Here is a 17,307-nt window from a genome sequence, read left to right as displayed (position 1 = left end):
GCGTGTGTGCTGGCGGCCCCGGGATCTGTCCGTTTTCCCTCGGTTTTGCCTTGCGGCCGAGGAGGCCGGTGCTGGTGTAGTAGTGGCATGTTTTGAGGCCGCCGGAGAAACGTGTTCTGTGTGCTGCTTGCCTCTGATCCCGTTGTGTTTATCGCCGTGGAGGAGTTTAGTGGGTAGTTAGTCAGAAGAAGCAGGGTGGAGGAAGAGATGGAGGCTAAGAAAGGAATTCGTGCAGGAAGAGCATGCGAGTGTGAAACCAGTAGAGAAAGTTGCTCGGTTTTTCTGTGCTTGTTTACCAGCGGGTAAAGTGTTTGGAATAGTATTCTGTAAAACCAGGGATTGTCATCTGAAAAGGTAACTTTCTGCCATGTTAGGAACTTAATTCAGTATTGTCTCCATTTTCTCTTATCTAATTTATCTTTTCTCTGTTCTGTGTAATCTTAAAACCTTTTGACAGAAACGTTACAGGAGAATTCGATATTTGTGGCTCATACTGCTGGCTTCTAGTTAGTAGCTCGATTTTAGGCAGTATTGTATATGTGACGGATTTTTGGTGTGTGTCGCAGTATTTTGCAGACTTCTTGTTTGTGCAAGTACGTGTGCATCTCTGTCAAAGAATTTTCTTCCCTAAATCCACTAGCTTTTTTTTGTTGTTTGCTTGCTAAAGTTGAAGCTTAGTAGGACTGCTGCTTTTTCTCCCTCCCCCCGCCCCCACTTCATGTTTTCCTGGAGGGTAGAGATGGATTTCTTTATGGTTAAAGATGCAGTTTTGACTGAAATAAAATGATTATTGATCACAAAATTATTGGTGGTGGTGTAGTAGGCTTATGCAGTCTGTAAGTATCTGCTGTGATGCATGTATCCGTAATACTCTTTTTAAAGTACAGTAGTGGAATACAGGCTTTTCGAACTTGAATAGGTCAAAATTATGGAAGTTTTATCATAGTGATAAGTGTTATCATGTGTTGTTCTTTAGTGGTTTTCAGTGATCAGTGCATGGACTATTGTAAGAGGTGGTGATGTGTGTTAAAAAGACATCCCAGCCCTGTCTTTTTGTTAAAATAGAATTTGAAAGTACATTTTCTTCTATGTTTCTTATGGAGATTATAGCATGAATTTTCCTTTTAGTTGTTAGGTTCTTTGTAGCAGGAAAAATTATATTTCCTGTCTTTGATATTTGTTGGTATTTTTAGAAGGAGTGACTGTTAATGAAACCAGGCTTAATATTCTCTTTGCAAAGCAGATTCATCAGTGATTGTTCTATTTAGACACACCTAGTTAGAAAAAAAGGAGATAATTGCCTAATTAATTACCTACTTGGTAAGCGAATGTGAGTTTTGGTAATTCTGGATCCTGGGTGTAGACTTCTCAGGTGTGTGTGAATAAACAATGCATTCCTAAAACCATGAGAACACTGTGAGATTAAAAATTACATCTACCACTGTATCCTTGTGATTTTTTTTTTAAAAAAGCTAGTCTGTCTCTTAATTTCTCAATGATTCTCCTCTTACTTCACACTTCAGGTGTGTTCTTTTAAGCAACTTTAGTTACAGGGATAAAATAACACATATTAGTATGGGAGGCATGGTTTTCCAACTTTATGGAGAAGATGTTTTGGGGGCTTGATTTTGGTAGAACTCTGGAAATCCATAGAAAGTATATACTCAAAAAGAAAGGTAATTCTTGCTTCAGATCTGCGCAAGTTTATTCACAGCTGACAGTTTTTGATCCAGTATGATGAGTTTGGGAATGGCTGTCTTGGAAGACTGTGGTATAGGAGGAAAACAAGCTTTAATCATGTTTATGTGATTTCTTTTATATGTGTATTTTCTTTAAAATGGTCCATACACAAAGTTACAAACAAGCTTTATTGATATTTCTTGACAGAATCTGGATGCTGTACCAGTTTTATGGTGGAAAAGTATGTATCTGGTTGTGTAGATGCTGGAGAAGTTAAAATTCTAAAGGCTTGGGACTTAAGTAGGCTGTAAAGCATTTGATGGAGATTTATGCTTACTTTCCTCTGGGGTTTCTCAACTACTTCTTTGGTGTAATAATCTGTACAAAACAATTGTTTGGGATTTTTTGGTTAGTTGGTTTTATTGTTGTTTTTTTAAAAGGGAGATTTTGTTATCTTTCACAAAAAGTTTGACCACAGCCTGCCTTTTCACTGTGCTCTCGTTTCACATATGAGCTCCAGACTCCTGTTTCTCCCAAATCCCGGAAAATGGACACCAACTAGAATTTAAATTACTGTTGCTTTTTTTGATGTGTTTATTCAGTGTTCAAGGGACTTCCTTGATAATGCTATCAAGAGTTAAGTATTTATCTCTTGCTATTGCTAGGCTCCTCTAATTTTTCAAAACCATTTTTGTTCTGTGATTGGGTGTTAAGAGGCTAGCTGTTCTTTGCCTTTGGTTTTGTAGAATGCAACGTGAGGTCATTCCCTGGTCTTGGATTTCATGTTGTTCCCTTTATAGGAGCAATATGCTGTGTTTCTCTGGGTTAGCCCCTCTGTGGAGAAATATGTGGTGGTGTAATATTTGGCAGCCTACAAGGAACAGGTAGGTAATATTTTTTTACATCCTGGAAAGTTTACCAGAAGGTATTTTGCTTATTACAGATTGTCTCTTTGTGGACATGTGTCTTGCAATGATTCTCTTACTCGGCAATAGACACCACCCAGGACAGCAGAAAAATTGAGAATTGCAACTTCCAGGAATATCATTACAAGACCATTTTTGCAACTTTTGTGGAACTAGGTTGCAACAGTATTACTGGCCTGGCTTAAGATTCCCTACAGCTGGCATCTCCAGAGGGCTCCCTGTTCCGTATCACCTGCATCACTTAGTTCTGTATCTCTCATGCTCTGCACCCCACTCTCAGACCCAGTTCCATCCTTTTCTTCTTATTCTCACTAAAGGACATAGTCTTTAAGCTTCAAAGAGCTGTCAGCAATTCAAGCGGTGGGGTTTTTTTGCTGGTCCCCATTTGTCAGCATTTCTTATGAATCAGCAAAGGTCTGCAGTTAATCCTAGTCTCATGTGAAGTAAATTGTAAATGGATGGCTAGGAAGGGAGAGCAGTGACTGTCAGGACCACATGGCCTTTCCAAATACTCTTCTCTGGCTTTAAGATCCTTTTACCTGAGGGAGCCAGTGTCTCTCTGCTCCTTCTCTTTCTGTGTATGCATAAATGTGTTGCATAGAGATACTGAAATCAAGTGGTTATTTGTAGTAGAAGGGTAAATAAGTAAATCTTAAAAAAGAACTGCATATAACTTCGTCTTTGAAATTCAAGAAATCATAGTTACTGTTGAATATATACCAACCACTGTAAAACTATTAGTATAAGGGTAATGTTAGCTCCAGTCCTCCAGCTGTACAGTGAAAAGATTGGGAGTCTGGGCTGATGATGTATTCTGTATGGTTACAATACAAAACATAAAACTTAATCTGAAACAAACTTTTTGAAAACATTAAAAGAAAGAGTAATTTCTGCCCTTTGTAATGGTCCTATAGCTATGTCATACTTGAGCTGCAGAAGGGTACTACAAACTTCTGTCACGACAATGCTCAGCCAGTTGATGTGTAACTTAATGCTTCATATAGTGTCAGTTATAAAGTTGCCACAAAATGCAGAATTAATATATTTTTGCATGTAAAACTTTTAATTCACTTAACAGGACTACATATTTTCCATACAAAGTACTCAAGATACAGTGTTGGTGAAGTGTGGCATGTAGTAATGAAACATGTTTGTGAGACCAGTTACAACTTGCTGTTACAACTTCCGATACTTTGCTAGCATCTCCTTCAAAGGAGTCTGCTCTTTCACAATACAGAATAATAACAAATTCTTTCATATGTTGCTGCCACTGAGATCTATTTTGTAGAAATTAAGTCCAGATTAAGTTGTGCATGTAACATAAAACAGTGAGTTTTTTTGAATTTGTACTAGTATTTGAGTCTGCCAAAGCATTTTTTAACTGTATATGCAAAGTGTTTCATACTCTTCTTAGTTTTACTCTATGGTAGCATATTAATACATCTAATTACAGATGTAGTACAGTATCTGAAAATTAGTTAGTGTGACAATTTGACTAGTGGGAGCTGTGTTTAGACACAAAAAAATGTTAATGTTAAATATAAACAGCTGCAAATGTGATTGGAAATATTTGAACATAGTAATTTGCTTTTTTATTAAACTGTTGTTTGATTTCAGTAGGAAACTGAATCATCATTTAATAATAAAAAGAGCTGGAAACATAATTCATATTTTAACTGGCATGATACTTACTGGCTTTATGAAAGCTAGGTTTTAAAAAAGGATTTTGGCTGTGGTTTAGGAAACTGTGTGAACCAAGCTGCTGCTGTTCCTGCAGAGTCTGAACAAGGTCCTCCAAAAAATGTTTGTAAAAGGAGACTGTTTTTCCTCTCAAGTCTTTATAAAAAGTAATGACACCATCATGGGAAAGGGGAGAAAAGGATTAGATTTAAGTTATCAATGTTTGAAAGACTTGTAGCCTATATTTTAAGCAGGAAAACTGGAACAGAACTGTGATACTTTTAACATTATTGTGTGGGGGTGAAGAGAGAAGACAAACGGTGAAAAAGCTCTGTTCCAAATGCTGATTTAAACAAGAAGGGATTCAGGGGAAATTTATAGAGCCATGAAAATTGCTTGAGTGGTACTGGACAAATAAAATTCGTACATGTTAAATAACAAGAATAAAGCTTTTCAAATACTTCTGCATGTTTACATTACTGATAACATTTGAGGGAGAGTTGTTAGTGTCACTGTTCATTGTTGTATCTTCATTGTTATGTTACTTCCGTTATTGTTAAATACAAAACCAAAGCAGTGATTAATACAAAAAGTGCTAATGCATTCAAGAAGCTGCTGGACACAGCAGCATATTTGAAGAATGTTGCTCAGGAATTGGGATGTGCCAGAGACAGATTCCAGAGACAGCAATAATTCAACCTCATTTGAGTATCTTTATTTTGTACACAGCTGCATATTATCTACTCCATACCACCCTGCATTCTTTAGGGTGTGCAGGAGGGTTCTCTATGTTAGACCACTGCTCAGTGTTTGGGAGTGCACAGCAAATGAGCAGATAGAGACATTACAGAAAAAAAGGATGGTCAAGGTGTTGACAGTGGAGCTTTGTTGTGGAAAGCTGGATCAACTGTTCTGTCTTCTGTTGCAGAGTTCATGTGAACTGCTAGGTAAGTTATTTTGTCAAGAATTCACAGGTAGCTGGTAGCCGTTTGTTCCTTATGAAGACCTGGTTTGGCATTTTGAGACCTGAGCATTTACACCTCCAACTGCATTAACTGAGCAGTGAGCTTTGAAAAAACACTTAACTATAGAAAATCGAGGATTCTTAAAATTCCATCCTTTGGCATCTCAGATTGGGTGACTGAGTTCAGCAGACTTAGGAGTTTTATTCTTTATGTGCTGTGGTTTCCCTTTATTTTAGGAGAAGGGAGATCTTGCTTAGAAGTGTTGTTAAAGTTAATACGTTGATGTTCGGGCTGCACTGAAATGCTATAGAGAAAATGTTTGCAGAGATAAGGCAGTGAGAAAATCCATAGTCAGTGCAAATTTCTTTGAACTGTGTGATAACTAAGCGCTCAGGCTGACCAAGGAGGACAAAACAAAAAGGTTGTTTACTGAACATCATACACGCTGGTGCACTGAATAAGGTGATATTTTTAAGAAAGGAATATAATTGTGTTAGATGACATCTGATAGATTCTGACCATAGATTGATACTAGGGATACATATATTTTAATGTGAGTAAGGTAGTGAGCTTTCATGGGTTTTGTTCCTGTAATCATTTGGGCTAAATCCCCTACATGCAATGTGTTTTTCCCCTCTATAGGATTTACAACAGATGAGCGGATTTGGTAGCTGTAGGTTCTGAAAATGAAGACATAATGGAGAAGGGATATACAAAACTTTAACTATAGGCAGAAGTGTTGCTCGCTTTTACAGAAACAACATTACTAACATGATTAAAATTATTAAGGTACTGTGAGCAGTTCAGAAAACTCAACCAGGGTGCTGTTAGTGACTCAGGATGTAAGGGATGTGTGAGGGGGAATTATTGCATGGACAGAAATTGAAAAAGTATTTGCCTCAGAAAGGCTGATAGAGAATCTGAAAGAAAGGCATCACTGCATAAAATGTAATATGTAATCTCCCTTTTCAAATACAAGAAGAAATCTCGTGAATTCAAGGGGAAGAATAAAATTGAACTGCTTTTTCATACACTGTGTAATGAGATTATGGAGAATTTTTTTATTTAATGTTCTTGAGGCTACCTCATACCCAGATTTAACAATTAAGGCTTTGAATTTTATCTTAAACTTTCTAGTCCAGGTATTTTAACTACTTCAGATTCAGATGTGGTTGTCAAGGATCTTAAATCTTAGCTCCCTTTCCCTGAAGCATCACTTGAGCATCTGGTTTGAACTTACTCCTATAGTTCCCTGTATATCTAGTCCTAATGGTTATCCACATTTTTTCCTCAGTGTAGCATTTTGATGATTTTAACGCAGTGAAGTGAGAGTATTTGTAATTCAGTGTGAAGCACAGAGACAAGCTCATTAGTTTAACTTTTTCAGGAAATATGTGTAAACCCAACATTTCAGTTCAGATCTACTTGAAAAGTTTTGTGTGGCTTATTGTCATTTACTAAGTTGAGAAGTGAGATCTGTGCCAAGTAAAAATTGTGAGGCAACATCACAGAAGCCTTGGAATTGTGTATCAGAGGTGTGTGCAGGTAATGGCTTGATTTCTACCACTTGAAGTTACTTGTTCTAGTTTGAAATTAATTTTTAAGTATGAATAGAAGAAGTCACTGGAGCCTCTGACATATTAGGAAAAAATTATACCACCCCACCTGCCAGGTTTATTCTGAGAATGTGGTTTGAGTAAGTTGACAGGGGAAGGATGGATGGATTTACTTGATGGAATTTTTATCTTCTTTTATTTTTAATGTTTGAATATTTGTAAAAAAAAATTAGGCTTCGTCTATGATTTGCTTTTTATGAGAGTTCCTCTTTTTATTGCTCATTTGTCACCCTGCAGTGAATTTCATGTTTGTGTTAGTTCTTTTTGTTGTGATTGTTTTATTTGGAGCTTCTAGGAGACTGTCTCTAGAAGTCACCCCATTTTCAGTTGGAGAGCTGGGTACAACTTTTTTATTGCAATTAGGCTTGGAACTTGATACAAGAAGCTGTGATGTTTCTCCCATTTGTACATGGGATATCACGTGTAGATTTTGTCTTGCCAGTAGGCCGTCAGGAGAGTCTCCTACAGGTAGAAATGAGTGGTCTTGTACTCCGTTGCAGTGAGTTTTATAGTTATAAGTCCATTCTTCCAAATTTTTTACTCATTGGGACATTTCACTAGCATAATATATTGTTTGCAGCTATCAGTTCATATGACATCCCCATATTACTTAAAATTTGTCTTTAATTTCACATTTTTGTCAAAGTACTATTGATCCACATTTGATTTATATCATCGCACTGTCATCACTGACAAAATCCAGCTGAAGAAAAATATTAATTAGAAAAAGCTTTTTAAAAATTATACTGCAAAAGTAAGATGAAATAACAAACAAAGTTCAAAAAATTATAACTGCATTTTTTTTTCTTACCTCAGGTCAGATTTGGTCTTCCCCCTTCTGCCACTTCCTGGTGCCAGATTCTTTTTGGGAGGCAATGTTTCTTGTCTTGACTGACAAGAGGTGCTGTCTCTGGTAGGATAAATTATCTTCTTTGCTTTCTTTCTTTTTGTCTTTGATCTCTTACCCTTTACCCTCTTACTTTGTTGTCACTATTCTTTCTTCCCCTTGCTCTGCTCTCCCTCTCCTACTTTCCTCCTTTGAGTGCTCTGGGGTGGGATTTTCAACACACCCTTGGGAAGCTGTAGATCCGTGTTGGGTGCAAGTGCAATAGAAATTTAACGCCTGCCTCTGTAAGCCTCTTTGAAAAGCAAATCTCTGGTGTTTCTTGGTGCACAACTTGCCCTTGCTTATTTCAGAAAACAACAGTTGCTGGAAAGGTTTTTAGGCAGCCAGATACAGAGATGGATTTGTGTTTTGGTTTTGTTTGTTAGCTGATGAGATGAGGTGCTTTTAGTAGTGAAAGTTTTACTAGGTTATGACTGATATATTCTTTAATTATTTCTTGAGCAGAGTCATTGTTTACAAAACTCTTCAGTAACAGTTGATTCTAGTGTAAATACTATGTACTATTAGCTTATTGATACTAAAGCAGCCAGTGATCACTTGAGCAGAAGGTGATTTCTAATGGCTCATTCTGTGACACTATATTTAAAAATTTGAAAGGATGAGGTGAAATCTATGTATAAACAATGTAGAAAGCAGCATAAATTAATGTGACAGATATAAATATCAATATTCGTATTAGGGATGTAATTTTAAATCAGTTTCCAGACCACTTTTCAGACCAACAGAGTTGCTTTCCAGCTGCTTGATGGTATGGGAGGAACTTCATGGCCGCTTCTGGAAGGAAACACCTGGGTGTGTGCCTAGAACAACATTAGAATTACTTGGCAGATGAATATCGGCACCCTGGAGGTGGCCGGTTGGAGAGCAGTGCTGTGAGCTGTTATGCAGGTGATACTCCGGGTACTTGATAGGTATCTCAAATATCCTAGCTCCAGCAGCAGTAGGTCATACATGATTTTCAAGGTCAGAAATGCATTAGTATATAGTCATGTAAGGACCTCTTGTGTGATTGTCAGTAACTTCTGTCTTTATCTCTAAACAAATGATTCTGGTAAGAATCAACATTCAGTTTTACTGGAAATATATTTTTGCATATTTACCTCTATGTGTATATGTATTAGCTGTGCATGCTCAGAAATCATTGTTACCTGGAATCAATTTTAAACTGCTGTGAGTCTTGATTAGAAACCCTTGTCAGTTGGACTTTCTTTCATGATAGAATGAAATTAACTCTGAAGAAATCTGTGATTTGGGCACAAAGGCTTTTCTGTGCTCAAGATACCATCACATCACTTCTACTCAACAAAGCAAATGTTTTAATTAATTCAAATATTTACATACGCTTTTAGTGTAGGCAGTAATGCTGAGATGTGCCTAACAGAAATGGCATTTTGTGTACAGCTGTTATGTGCGTATCATGCTGAGGTGTGGGTTATATCTGCAAGTGGAAAATCTCTGTGGCAAGAAGCAACTCATGATCCACCGATGAAGTGGGTCTGTGAGAGCAACTTCACCAAGAGTAATAGTGCTGGAACAAAGGTCACATCTGGACTGACAAATGTGGCTCTGCAGCTCATTAGTTTAACTTTTTCAGGAAATATGTGTAAACCCAACATTTCAGTTCAGATCTACTTGAGAAGCCTTGGAATTGTGTATCAGAGCACCAAAGTTTCTTCTGACTTTGTCTTTACTTTCTGAGACTAAATAAGGCCACTAACTTCAGCCCCTGAATATTGTTAGTATTACTTTTCACATGTCCAAAGCAGACTCTCTGAAACTGGTTGTGGAAAAGGATGTAAGTTTGGGAAAGAGATTTCAGGATGCCCATGAAGAAAGACATCTAAGCTTTGCAAAAGTAAGCTGTAGAGAATGCAGAGCTTTCTGTGTCATGACTAAGCTTTTTTCAGTCTGGATGTGCATAAGATAGTGCAGATGATTTTAATTCCATACCTGTTTCCTGCTTTCACTTGTACTCTTCTGATAAGATGAAAATGTCAGTAAGTGTAATTTGATCTCTGACTGTGCAGGTAGAAGTCAGTTATTTCTGCTGTTAGCCACAACCTGTTGATTACACTAGTTAGATGCTTTGCTGGAGTAAGAAGATGGAGTAGAAACTGCGGAATGTCTTGACTCAGGAGTAGGTCAGACACATTTTCCAGCTCTCTTCTCACTTGGTTATCTTAAATTTTAGAAAATTCCAAAGATGAATAAAAGCCTATTTGCCCTCCTGAATTCAGAAAGAATGGGTACTGTGATCTGCAGGTATCTTTCCCAAGGTTGTCTGCCATAAGGCCTCTGAAATGCCAGGCAGGGTCTGACAACAACGTTCTTATTCTGAAAGACTCTGGCGGTGAGCAGAAAAAACAGCTTGAGATTTTTGCTGTAGAAGATATGCAAATATATTCTTTGGAAATGAAGATATACGTGTAAAGATTCATTAGAATATAAACATGTCTTTACAGTGTAGATAACTGAAAAATTGACTGTTACTAGTCAAAGTTGTACTGGTAGAGGTTGCTATTGATAGCATTCTTGTGCTGTTGCAAACTGCTGTCTGGAGTTTATTTGGAAGCAGAGAATCTGCAAGATGCAAACTCTCAAGTTTAACTCATGTCACATTAAAAAAAAAGAAGTATAAATGGAAACTATTAATAAGTTTTGGGTTATCTCATAGTTTGTTAGAATGTTATCCAGCTCTTAAGTATTGGAGCCAGTTACTGGGAAGAGTCATTCTTACTGTCCCTCAAAGCTCAGTTAATATCTTGTTCCTGAAAGCATTAGGAATTAAAGGAAAACTACCAGAAAGTAAAGGAATGGGTTGTTGGGAATTGCATGCCAGAATACATTTATTTAGCCAGGAATGAAGTACTTCAAGGTGATCATTGAATGAGGTGCAGGACTCCAGGCTCTAACTTTGGGGTGTACCATGATGTATCTCTTCAGAGGAAGTATTTCAGGTCATCTGCTGATGAACACTCTTGTTATGCTTTCACTAAATGTTGTGTTGAGCTTCTTCCAAACCTACTATTCGTTCCTTCTAAAGTCCTTCTTCAAAGATTACCACTTTTCAAGAAAGCAGACATTTTCTTAGCTTGTGTAATAGGACATAGCATTAAATGTCCCTAATCGGTAAGATGACATTGTCTGCATGTTCCTCCGTAGTGCTGAGCATTTGGTGATCTTGGCAGTGTATAGAAAATTTAATAAGTCCACACTGTAGTATGGTTTAGTTCAGCGCAGTTTGTTCTAGTTAATTGAAAAACTCTAGAGAAGCTGCTGGGACTCAGAAATACCTCAGAAATTAGAAATTGCAGGGGAAATCTGATGACCTGTATTTAGGATGGAGCAAGCCTTAGGGTTAAAGAAGACAAAAGAAGTTGTCTGTAAATAATTGGGTCCTTTTGTTTTCGTCCTGCAACAATTGTAGGCATCTTCTAATTGTACACAAGAAAAATGGATTCACTATAGGGTCTAAGTTACATTTGGGTCTGTTACCTGTACGGAAGGATGTCTGCAAATAAAAAAAACCCCTTGCAAACCTCTTAGCTGTAAATATATGTTTTATGTGGACAGCATTTCAGGTGCATTGCCATACCTCTTTCATCCTGAAAAATTTTATAGTCAGACAGAACCATGAACTTCAGGAAGGTAAAAAGTACTGAGTTGCTTCTGAGTTTGACTGCTCTGCTGAGAAGTGTGTCAGTGAAGTAAGGTAGATGCCAACTCTGGCACATGCAGAAGAACTTGGAAGGAAAGTAGTTAATACTTATTGTGTCTTGTAATAAGCTGGTGTGTTGCAACAGTCAACAAAGAGCTCAGAAAATAACAGCTGTCTTGAAGGTGTACCAGGACTGTCGGCATCCTATTCAGCTCAACGAGCTGAAGGTGTCTCTTCATCCATGCATCCCAGTGACATCACCTGGAAGACTGTCAAGGGAAATGGAAGGAGTATCAGGCTCATACCCAAGCTCATTTTACAGTTATGTGTAGACTAGGAGACTTGTAATATTTGTGATTGCATGTTTGACACACATCAAACTTTAGAATGCAACACAGTGTACAGTGAGGCAGTCCTAAAAAACAATGTATGTGTTAAAAGAAGAAGGTATGAATTACAGAAGATACAAGTTTGCAGATGAGTGATTTTTGCTCATAAACATTTGAGAACTTGAAGAAGCTCAACAGTTTAGTGGGTGAAAACCACCTTTGTGTGAATTCAAGCAGAGTCCAATGGGCAGTGGAGAACAGAGCTTATAAGTTAGTCTGAAAGGAAAAAATCTTGTGCTTCCAGGAGGCAGAAATTGAGGTGAAACAGCTAAAATACCTGTCATATGTCCACCTTCCCCTATTTCATTATCTAGGTTTTCCTCACTAGTATCTTTGTATTACAGATTTTGTTTTCTAATAGATTGTTTAAAAATGCTTTCAATAAAGATCTGTCAGATTTTTTTGTTACACATAATTTTTTCTTTATTCTTAAAATACTGTTTCATGCATTTTGTAACTGTAGCATGGCAGCTGAGCTTGTAGTAAGAAGTAGTGAGACCTAAGGGGTGTTTGATCATCCCTCTCCTTTTTTCCTAAATCCTGAAGTGAGGTACATTTTTCCTGTTTTGATAAAATGCTGTATTGCTGACACCTGGTTTATTTTGTGGTTCAGCAAATAAAGTAAAACATTTGAGTCTTGTTTAAGAAAATGAGCTAATTACATTAAAAGTTCTTAAGTACTGAAGACTCATGAGCTGTGATCTACAAATTAGTGATGGGTTTTAGTGTTTAGTGATAGATTGGAAGCTCTATAGAAAAATTATGTGACATGTTATTTTCAAATAGAGTGTTTAGTAAATTATTCTTAAAAGTAAGTTGGATACATATGTGAGATGATCAGGACTGTCAGGGAAATGTTCTAGAACATAATACTTGATCGTCTTTGGTTTTTTATGCATGTGCGGTTTAAAGGGACAAGAAGAACAAAACTACAGGTAATAAAGCTCAGCGAAACAAGGGGAAAGGTAAGGCATTTGGTATGGCTGGCAAATGGTTGTGTTGCCAATACAGGGAACATATGAGCAACATGTAAGGAACCCTGCCAAGATGATCTTGAGGATGCTGGTGGATGAGAGGCTGGACATGATCTGAGAGCCCAGAAAGCCAGTTGTATGCTGAGCTGCATCCAAAGCAGCGTGGGCAGCAGGGGAGGGAGGGGATTCTGCCCCTCTGCTCTGCTCTGGTGAGACCCCACCTGGAACACTGCATCCAGCTCTGGGGTCCCGGCACAGGAAGGACATGGACCTGTTGGAGTGAGACCAGAGGAGGCCACCAGGTTGACTAGAGGATTTCCTCCTATGAGGAAAGGCTGAAAGAACTGGAATTTTTCAGCCTGTAAAAGAGAAGGTTTTAGGGGTACCCTAATTGTGGTCTTCCAGTACCTGAAGGGAGCCTACAAGGAGGTTAGAGAGGGACTTTTTGCAGGGGCATGTAGTGACAGAACAAGGGAGAATGCCTTCAAACTGAAAGAGGATGGGTTTGGGTTAGATGTTAAAATTCTTTTGCAGATGGTGAGGCACTGGACCAGGTTGTCCAGGGAAGCTGTGGATGCCCCATCCCTGGAAGTGTTTAAGGCCAGTTTGGATGGGGCTTGGAGCAACCTGGTCTAGTGAAAGGTGTCCCTGCCTGTACCAGGGATGTTGGATCTAGGTGATCTTTAAGGTCCCTTCCAACCCAGACAATTATATGATTGTTTGAATTAGGAAAGAAGTCTATGCCATGAAGAATTGGAAAGAAGAGGTGGGAGGAACAGAACAAACTCAAAGCCTAATCGAAGTAGACATGAAACCTTCTTTGCTTTAGGTTACTGTGTTTCCCACAGTGCTCTACTTAGCCTTCCCATCATAAGCGTTTGTAGTTTCTGGAGACATGTTATCAGCCTGACAAGCAGTTCTATATAACAAAAAAGTGGGAGAAAGAGTTGTCAAGGCAGTCTGTTTATGTTCAGAGTAAGAACAATGCTTTGAGAAAGCCCAGGATAGAATATTGCAACTACTTAAATGAATATGTTGTAGGATTTTAAGCTCCTATTGCCCCTCTGTGTTGTGTTCAGAGACTTATGTATTTTTACAAGTTACTAGACCTCTTGTGGTGTTCAGGAAAGATAAATTATTTTTATGATATTGTGATGCCATTCAAAATGGTGATTTTGAAGGTAGTCTTTAAGTTTGAAAGTGTTCTTGTGCTCCTCTCTATGACGTGAATTGGCTGGGAGGAATCTAGGTGTGACTGCCTTGTATTAGGCATTGCTGCTTTCTTCAATGATGAGAAGAACCATTTGATTTTATGTCCCTCCCTCTTCCAACTGCTTTCTAGTTGTGTTTTCATGACCTGAAAAGTGTGTATTTCCAGACCGCTTAATGCAAGTCTTTTAAGTCTGAGCTATTATGAGGCATGTAATTCACAAAACATTACGACTAGAGCTAAAGCACTTGCTGCATGCAGACTTCTTGTGTCTCTCACTTCCAGCTCCTTGGTTTCCTAGCCAGTATTGCCTACTTTCTGCATTGTTACCTATGATAAATCTTGCCTTCTCCCCATCCCACAGGGTGGGAAAAGCTTGCCATGTTTGCTTATTTGGGTAATGTTTAAAAGGATCAGGAGTGAGTTTAATAGTGCAAAAGGAGGTAAAGCTGAGTGTGTATTCCTTACACCAGAGCTATGTTTAAGGTGTACCCAAATAGTTAATTTCAGCTAAGCTCTTAGCCTCTGCCAAGTGTTGTGGGGGTTTTTTTCTTATCTGCCTGAAACAGTGGCTCACAGAAAAAGCATTCTTCAAGCATGTTTACTTCTCTGTTCAACTGGTCTGTACTGCTCAGTTGTCTCCCAAGCCTTACAGGACATGTGTCTTATTCTCCTTGTGTGTTTTTCCCTTTTTATGCCACTCTTCCTAAATAATGGTAATCCAAAGTGCACAAAGGTTTATTTTCTGAGAAAAGGATATGTTAATTCTTTTATGGCTCAGCAGAGAAGTACCAGTTCTTTTGTTTAATTTCTTTTTAGGATTTTAGTGTTTTCTTGATGTTTCCTACGCCTGTAAAACTCACTTGTGTGTAATGTACTTTTCCCCCAGCCCAATTCTCTTTTAGCTGGTGCTTGCCTGAGCAGTGTATTTCTGTTGTCTCATCCTGAAACAAACTCAGGAATGTGGTCGTGTCCTATTGAGTGAGAAACTTTTCCATTGATTTTACTAGATACAGGATGTAGCTTAGTACTGTTACTGTTATTTTCTTGCCCTGGAGCTGTTTGTAGCTTTCTCAGTTTAAGTATTTTTCTGTTAATAGAATTCACATTCTGTTTGCCATTTTCCAGATTAACAGAGTTGTTAAATAAAATCATGTCTGGTGCCAGTTCTTTGCCACACTACGGACCTCATGTGCTCCATTGCAATCTGTTTATTTTTAATGTATTTACAGTACTTTAGCAGGTCTTTGTGTTGTGATGGTTTTGATGGTCAAATTAAATTATATTAATGGAATGATAAGAGACATGTGAGATAGTATCAAATATTAAATTGGAAATCCAAATTGACTTGATCAGAAATCCTGCATGATTTCTGCATAGATCTGGGCATGTTTTGCAAGTGCTTACTAATCACTTGTTCCTGATGCCCTAGATGACTGAAACTGTTGTGCGTATAACTTCCACAACCTGGAATGTGAAAGCAAAAATAGAAAAACTTCTTTTTGCAGCAGACTGGCTGAGGCTTTGGATCAAGTCTGAAACTTGCTGGGCCAGCTGTACTGTTCAATTCTTTGTTTTTACACCAGGGTAATGACTGTCCCCCTCTCTCAGCACTGCCGAAGCCATGCCTCAAGTATTGCATTCAGTTGTCTCTTCACTTTAAAAAGGACATCGAAGTGCTGGCATGTGTCCAGAGGAGGGCAGCAAGGCTTGCAAAAAAGTCCAGAAAATATGGAATGACTGAAGGAGCTGGGTTTGTTTAGTCTTGAGGAAGCTCAGGGGGGACATTATCACTCTCTACAACTACCCGAAAGGAGGTTGTAGTGAGATGGAGGTCGGTCTCTTTCAACGTGCCTGCAGTGAGAGGACAAGAGGAAATGGCCTGCTCCTGAGACAGGGAAGATTCAGATTAGATATTAGAAAAAAAAATTTTGGGTGGTCAGGAATTGGATTCGTTTGCCCAGGGGTGTAGTGGAGCCAGGTATCCAAGAGGCATCTGGATCTGGCACGGGGTGATATGGTTTAGTTGTTTAGAGATTACAGTGGTATTGCTGAGTGGACAGTTGGATTTGGTGATCTTAAAGGTCTTTTCCAACCTTTATGATTCTGTGATTCTAAGTATCAGGCAAGTGGGCTTCATGAGAATTATTGACAACAGAGAGGTTAGGTGTCTGTTTCTACTCCAGACTCGAGAGGAAGGAGGAGTGCAGTGAAGAAAACGAAAAGCCTTTTGTAGGCCCAATTCCCTCTCTTTCCTCCTTTTTTTTCCCCATTTCCAAGTCAACAACATCTCTGTCTGCAACTTTAATCCTACTAGTTCTTTTCAGTCTGGTTACTTCTTTTTCCTCTTTGCTCTAAGAAGGTCCTGCATGTTTGGCCATGTTGCATACATGCTATGTGGGGGGACAGAGTGTTTTTGGTTTTCTCAAGGGTTTACTGTGTGAATTTTTTGTTCAGTACTTGTAGCTGCAAGGGCGAAGAAATAGGTTCTATGTTGTAGGTGTCTTTAATGTTTGTTTTCACAGTCTGCTTTAGCAAACATGAGGAAAAGTAAACAAAAATGAATGTTCTTAGATTTGGTTGATTTTTCTGGTGAAATGTTCACAGAAACAGCAGAAGTTCTTAGAATTTGATCTGTCAAACCAGGCAGTAGTCTACATTAAGAAATGAGTCTATTAAAGTAAGAAACAATTGGCATTTCTTCTTTATTAAGTATTATCAAATGGGATATATTTTCCTATCTTCAGTCTTGGAAACATCTGAACTGCGTAAATAGAATATCTTAAGGTTTGGACGTGCTGTGTGGCATGTAGACTGTAGATGAGGTAGTTAATGTCAAGCAGATTTATTTAAAACTGAACAAACCCATAACAATCACATGAAAAGAGCATCTTACACTATCAGATGCATTTAAAAAGGACTATTACTTATGATCTTCAAAATATAGAAATAAAATGCAGTATACAGATTGCAACCATTTGTACCACGAAAGAGGTGGCACAACATTTTAAGTTTCACTTGCATGCTTAAGTTCGGGTTTTTGAAAGGTAGAAACCTTGAAGTTTATCCAGTCCCCTGAAATTCAGTGGTACTCTTGCATATAATACTTTCAGTCTTTAGAAGGGTGAATCCTTTCAGTACTTTATGTAAGTTACGAAGAAATTCTGAAGTAACTGGCATTTTCTTTCCAGAGAAGAAACCATTGATGGGCTAATTTTGTATTTGTGTTGTACATTAAAGAAATACAGTGATCCTCCCTCTGAGCACTGATGAACGAAAAACAATACCTAAATTGGCTGGAA

At 38.2% G+C, this 17,307-nt stretch overlaps 1 protein-coding gene across 2 annotated transcripts in view; it reads left to right on the top strand.

The window, feature by feature from the left end:
- The first annotated feature begins 32 nt into the window (after positions 1 to 32).
- The window catches only part of KCMF1 (potassium channel modulatory factor 1), a 45,155-nt gene continuing 27,880 nt past the window's right edge, over positions 33 to 17,307 (top strand). The window contains exon 1 of one of the 2 annotated variants that reach the window (XM_017735413.1): positions 33 to 354. The gene's annotated coding sequence lies outside the window, so the exon portion shown is untranslated. Of the gene's footprint in view, positions 355 to 7,704; positions 7,781 to 17,307 lie in introns of those variants that run through there. The other variant, XM_017735414.1, reaches the window with a different exon arrangement.

Source organism: Corvus brachyrhynchos, unplaced genomic scaffold (assembly GCF_000691975.1).
Source record: "Corvus brachyrhynchos isolate BGI_N302 unplaced genomic scaffold, ASM69197v1 scaffold22, whole genome shotgun sequence".
Taxonomy (NCBI): Eukaryota; Metazoa; Chordata; class Aves; order Passeriformes; family Corvidae; genus Corvus; species Corvus brachyrhynchos.
This window is presented reverse-complemented; position numbering and strand designations above follow the sequence as displayed.